Source organism: Palaemon carinicauda, chromosome 34, assembly GCF_036898095.1.
Source record: "Palaemon carinicauda isolate YSFRI2023 chromosome 34, ASM3689809v2, whole genome shotgun sequence".
NCBI lineage: Eukaryota > Metazoa > Arthropoda > Malacostraca > Decapoda > Palaemonidae > Palaemon > Palaemon carinicauda.
In genome coordinates this window covers 7,417,238-7,424,193 of record NC_090758.1, presented here as the reverse complement: position 1 = coordinate 7,424,193, position 6,956 = coordinate 7,417,238, and positions in this window count along the sequence as shown.

The following is a 6,956-nucleotide window of genomic DNA, read 5'->3' as shown; positions in this document are numbered from 1 at the left end:
TCATGACTTCTCATATAGTTCTGTTTATTACTCCTTTCCCTTTCTGACTGGGCTATTTTTTCCTCGTTGTAGCCCTTGGGACTATAGCATCCTTCTTTTCCAATTTGGGTTGTAGCTCTGTCTCTTGAATGTAATTCCTATTTAGAGATAATCCATATGCATTTGAGAATGATATTCTCTTAATCTCATCCCAGTAAGAAAATAATTTAGACAAACATTATTAAAAAAATAGATATACTATTTTTTTTTTTTAAATAAACCAATCATAAAAGTCTCTAAACTGCTTAATAATAATAATAATAATAATAATAATAATAATAATAATATTAATAATAATAATAATAATAATAATAATAATAACAAAACATATTCACGTGTTTCTTTCTATCACTAGAGGTAATTTCCCAAATGTTTTCTCTATAATCAACGAATTTTAATTGTTCCAATTATCGTTAATTATCATCCAAGTTGTAATATCTCTTTTCTGCTAAACGTTTCCTTTATAATTTAATTATTGGTTTCATCAGTTGAATTAATGAGTTTTATATTTTCGTGTATATGGTTATTGTAGTTTACAAACAATATAATAACAATGATTATTATTATCATCATCATCATCATTATTATTATTATTATTATTATTATTATTATTATTATTATTATTATTATTATTATTATTATTATTATTATTAATATTTTTTTTTTTATTTGATTATTATTATTATTATTATTATTATTATTATTATTATTATTATTATTATTATTATTATTATTATTATTATTATTATTATTATTATTATTAAGATAGGACATGGGACTAAGCAAAGGCTGCTGATGACTCAGCAGGTAGACCTATAGTCTACCCCAAAAACCCAATCATTAGCTAACAAGGATCGTGAGGTTGCAGACACCTAAAAAATTAAATATTAGCAGGACTCAAACCTCAGTCCGGCAAATGCCAGGCAGGGACTTTTCCAATAGGCCACCACAACAATATTAACAAAAATAAATATCAATAATTGATGCTAAATAAATTTCTAAAAAAAAAAAAAAAATTTTCTCAAACATTAAATTGATAGGTTTTCTTTCTGATATTTATTGGCTCAATGGATAAGTAATCTAATATTTCTTTTACGGTAAAAATAAGCCAAACCATATTTCAAGAATGGATCTAATGAAGGAAAATATATTAATGATATTTGGGAGAATTTGTAAAAGTTTTCCATATTTTTTTTTCCTGTGTGATTAATGACAATAGATGGAACGATGTTTATTAATAATAAAAGCAAGACAGGTATTATTACAAAAACATGGAAATATTTTACAGAAATAAATTTCAATCTTGTTTTCATTTAAAAAGTATATGATTACCCCCTCTCTCTCTCTCTCTCTCTCTCTCTCTCTCTCTCTCTCTCGCTCTCTCTCTCTCTCTCTCTCTCTCTCTTGAGCATGACATTCATAAATCAGACGTTCATTGTTGCATGACCATAAGGTACAACAAACCACGAAGTTTTAACAAGGATATTTCAACCATATAAAAAAAATTACCAGAGAAAAACTTCATTTCCAAAGTAATTAAAATAGTGGTATGAAACGTGAACTTGTGCTTTATCTTTTTTAAATGAGGCAAATTTAAATATATTTTAATAAATATTATATATATATATATATATATATATATATATATTCATATATATATGGCTATATATACAAACATATATTTATGGAGATAATGATAAAATATATTCATGGAGAATGCAAACAAAGCATAGAAATGAAGAGAAGAGGATGGATTGGTGAGTTAAGAAAATCTTGCGAGTATAGATAGACTGATATAGGAAAACCATAAACTTACGGGAATGGAATGACATGTCTGAGGCCATTGTCATGATTTCAATATTCACGAAACGTAAGAAAAATCTTTAGAAAATAAAATAAATCTAATATCCACCAAAACTGTCCACCAAAATCTCGATTTACCAATTACTCATAATAATTTAGTCTCGAAGTCAAAGGATACTTCTGTCTCCCAGTCCTTTGACCATCCACTCCTAAAGGATCTGTTTACAAGGTCATATAGGAACTCTCTCTCTCTCTCTCTCTCTCTCTCTCTCTCTCTCTCTCTCTCTCTCAGAGTGTTACGTGTTTGCAGTAGAAAGGTTGGTTCTAGTTACGTAGAATAGATTAGTTGTTGTTGTTGTTGCTGTTGTCATTGTTATTGTTGTTGTTGTGGTTGGTTATGTAATTAGTGTAATTTATTGTAAAAGTTTCATTTATTCAAATATATTATTATTATTATTATTATTATTATTATTATTATTATTATTATTATTATTATTATTAGTTGCTAAACTAAAAACCTAGCTAGAAAAGGCAGGATTCTATAAGCTAAGGGGTTGCAATAAAGATAATAGCCCAGTGACGAAGGGAAACTCGGAAAAACTAAATACTACACATATGTACAGTTAGAATCAAAAGAACACCGACTCTCGGGGGAATTCTTTAGTCAGATGTCTCTAGTGTTCCCATGACAAAACGGACAAGGAGTTGTTCTTTTTACAAGGTCTACGAAATAGGCGGAGCATTCTCAAACTTTAGCGAATCAGACAGTAAAGGGCCGTCTTTGTTAGCAAAAGTATACAAATGTTACAAATCGAGTTGCCATATTTCAATTCTGTATAATCATTTAACGTCTCAACTTTTCAATACAAATACAAAACACACACACACACACACACACACACACATATATATATATATATATATATATATACTATTATTTTTCAATTGCCACTTTTCTCGTAAGAGGGACCAAGTAGACACTTTCCAGGGGAGGGGGGGCGATTCCTCCTTCAACCCCCCTGCCCCGGCCATTTTGACACTGAGCAAATAGGAAAGTCATTTCTGTTTTAGGGGTTGTAGAGACAGGCTGCTTGTAGACTCATGATACAGCCTGTAAGATATTGTATCATTGCCTGAGATTTATTTGATAACCGTCAATGTTTTAGAAAATTTGGGTAACCTAATTCATTATTAGTTGATTTGTAAAAGATAGCAGAAGTAGAATAAAATAGCTGCTGTTGATGGAAGGTCTATAAGTCACGGAATTTAAGTATTAACTTTGCATAATAGATAATCGATGATGGATATAATAGATACTGATGACTGCAAAGCACCTTGAATACAATCAGAATTTATTATTTCGTATCGAAAATACCTTATATTGAGGTAGATAAGGATGCTATCACATTCTGGCAAAGCGTTTAAAAAATTTGTTTTATTGACACATCATAGTCTCAGAACGACATAATTTTCAGAAACTTTGTCATGAAACTATGATACACCTATTTTCCCTAAACGAATTCTCCTATAATTTTTCCTGAAAATATACACGAACAGATGGCACAAGCACGAAATGATTCCCCATTCTAATACCCTGATTGTAAGTTATCAATGATTATATAATTGCTAGTATCTTTTTATCTTGAGAAATTAAACAGCTTTGAGATCAAACCAACTTCTTATCAATTTCATGCACAAAGGTCTTATAATCTTGATTCAAATAGGCTTAGCTTTGTATGATGAAGTCCTTATTTACAGTGATCAAGTGCCCGAATTAGCCCAGCTATGGGGTGCTAGATGTAGGTCTCTTGACCGGATAAATTACGCTTAACAAGCGAAAAATGCATTACTATCCGTGAAGCTCTACTTCGGGTTGTTCGAGCAAAAGCTGTCCATACCAACTCCTCAGCCTATCAGGGTATTAGTTAAACTACAATATTAAAATATATCGGAAATAAAAGTTTGATGGTCCTTTTAATCACTAACTTATAAAGCTGAGGAGCGATACTCATGGATTCCTAAATATTTTCTCTCATTCTTTAGATTTTATTTCCTGAGCTTCTTCCTCTATCCCCTGATTCATTATTTAATATTCGTGTTTCTTTCTATCATTATTTATTAATTTGTTTATTAAATATTATCTTTAAAATTAATGCTCTTCTGCCTCGGTGCTCGTCTAAGGGCGTCAACTTTGGTTCTTAGCTTCTCACTGTGCCTCCATAAATGAAATCTCTCCCAAGCGGCAGCAGAAACACCTTCACTTGACCATTCCAACTTGGAACTATTTGATATTTGTGTGACACCTAGACAAAATATTTATTAGCTGGATTCCGGAATAAGGCATTTGGAGATCTGAATTTCATTTTCCTCTATCTCAGTTTTTACAATCTCCATCGAAGTTAAAAAAAGAAATGCACTGTGAAGCATGCTTCCATGAATAAGTGGTGCCCCTCAGATTTTTTATACAATATATATCCCATTCCTCTATCGTTATTCCAGTTAACGAAAATATCTTAGTCGATTTAAAAGCGATTGGTTAAATTTTCCTACAGAGCATTTAAGGTATATAGAGGAGTATAAAATATAATGATCAAACTATATGCAGCCGGACAAATGTTAGTATACGGATCCTTAAGGAAGCAAATCCTCCAAACGCCCAAAAAGCAATTATAGTTATTTTCCCCCAAATCACCTATTATTTGGATAAGCTTTTGAATCTAACAAAATAATCCCGTTATTTATATCCTGTAATAACTATCTCCAATTTTGCCATTTATTTTCGATAACTATCAAGTGGATAAAGCACTTACGATAAAGATTTTACTATATATATTTAAAATTTTATTTCAAATTGCAATGCTAATCTTTCAAGGCCAAGATAGCAGACGGTGAGATGACAAAGCTATACAATGGGGATGTAAAATGAATGATGAATAAATGGAAAGTGGCTTAGAGTCTAAAGACTGAAACGGCGCATACCCCTGAATCTGAATAATTTGGGAAATATTTTACAATAAAGTATCCTCACGTATTACAAAATGTTACATTCAGTGAATATCTATAAACTGTAAGTATTTTTTAGCAGTCAATCTATCATCTGAAAAAATAACGATAAGCTTTTGGGAGTATTATATAATCATTTCTATTGGAAACATTGCATAATAATAACAAACAATATTTTGATATGCATAAATGTCTAAAAAGGAATTTAAGTGCTGTTACATTACTTCATTAACTAGGGTGAGTTCAAACCATATGATCTCTCTCTCTCTCTCTCTCTCTCTCTCTCTCTCTCTCTCCGAACGTCCTTTATGTGGGTATAACTCATGTATGGTGTTTTTTTATTAATATTTTTTAATATTTAAACATAATTGAAATTACTTTTTTTCGTTCGTCGATAACTTGAACAAGACCAATGTTAAAATAATCAAATATAGCTGTTAACGGAAGGAATTGATTAGCTACGACACTTCAATATTTTCTACATGATTTTGTGGGTTCATAATATATATATATATTTATATATATATATATATGTATATATATATATATATATATATGTATGTATATGTATATATATCATATACACACATATATATATACAGTATATATATATATATATGTGTGTGTGTGAAACATAATATATATATATATATATATATGAAACATAATATATATATATATATATATATGAATCATAATATATATATATATATATATATATACATATAAATATATATATATATATATATATGTATATATATATATATATATATATTTATATATATATGTATATATATATATATATATATATCTGTCCATATCTGCATATTGATAAAAACGTAAGAAAAAACACAAAAAAAGAGGTGAACAAATTGTTTCTAGTTCATGAAGATTTGTTGCAAGATAAAAGAGGTCTTTTGAGTATAGTAAAAACATTTTGAAATCTCTCCTTATCACAGCGTTTTTACCGAAACTTTCAATACTCTCAATAAGACCCTCACCTGACTACATCTACAGTAGTTTATCTCCTTAGAAGGATAAAATTAAAAGATATTGAAGAAAGTCCTTCAGATAAATTGTGGATGGTTAGGTGGTATTTCATAGAAAACTTTATCTTTTGAATTTGATATATTACTATTTTATCAGTTTACATTTTTCACGAATTTATAGAATAATTTACCTAGAAATTTATTTTCTTAAAGGTGTTTAAAGGCCACTCATGAATGGCAGAAACCAGGATACTTCATTGCCCTATCAAGCAGGATATGATCAGCACTCAAGTCCCCTCTCCATCCATGCTAGGAACGAGGAGGTCTAAGCAATGGATTCTGATGACTCAGTAGATAGACCCTTTTCCTTTTGAATTTGACGTAGTCTTATTTTAACTGTTCATAATTCTTCTTTTTTTTATGAATTTATATATAGATTTTACTTATAGTTGGATTTTTAAAGGCTTTTAAAGGCTGCTCAAAAATGACAGAGGCAAAATATGGTATCATTGCCCTATCAAGCAGTAGATAAAACCTATATGCTCCCCCAAAACCCCCATATTTTGCTCATAGGGATGGCCTGTTTGCAGCGACCAAAGGAACTAGCGAATTTTAGCGAGACTCGAACACATGTCTGGCACTCACCAGTCAGGGATGTTACCACAAAGTCCACCCCATGACTTTTCGAGTTATCTCTTCAATCATATCTTTATTTCTGTAATTATTTATCACATTTCCTTATTCTATTTTCCTTTATCTTTTTGATATTTGGAGATCACAGATTCAACAACAACAAGAACAACAACAACAACAATAATAATAATAATAATAATAATAATAATAATAATAATAATAATAATAATAATAATAATAATAATAAAAAGTAGAGGTAGCTCTCAGTAGAGCGCAGACCTCCTACGCGGCATCTTATTTCTCAACCTTTTGCTTGACGTTGACCTTTGTGCTTAACATATATTAATTGCTTTGGATTTTCCTACAATGAAATATGAACCAAGCTTGAAGTCTCTATGACAACGATGTCCAAACTAATGGCTGATTACGTGAATTAGATATTTTGCCTAACCGTGACCTTGATCTTTGACTCTGACCTTCCAAAATATA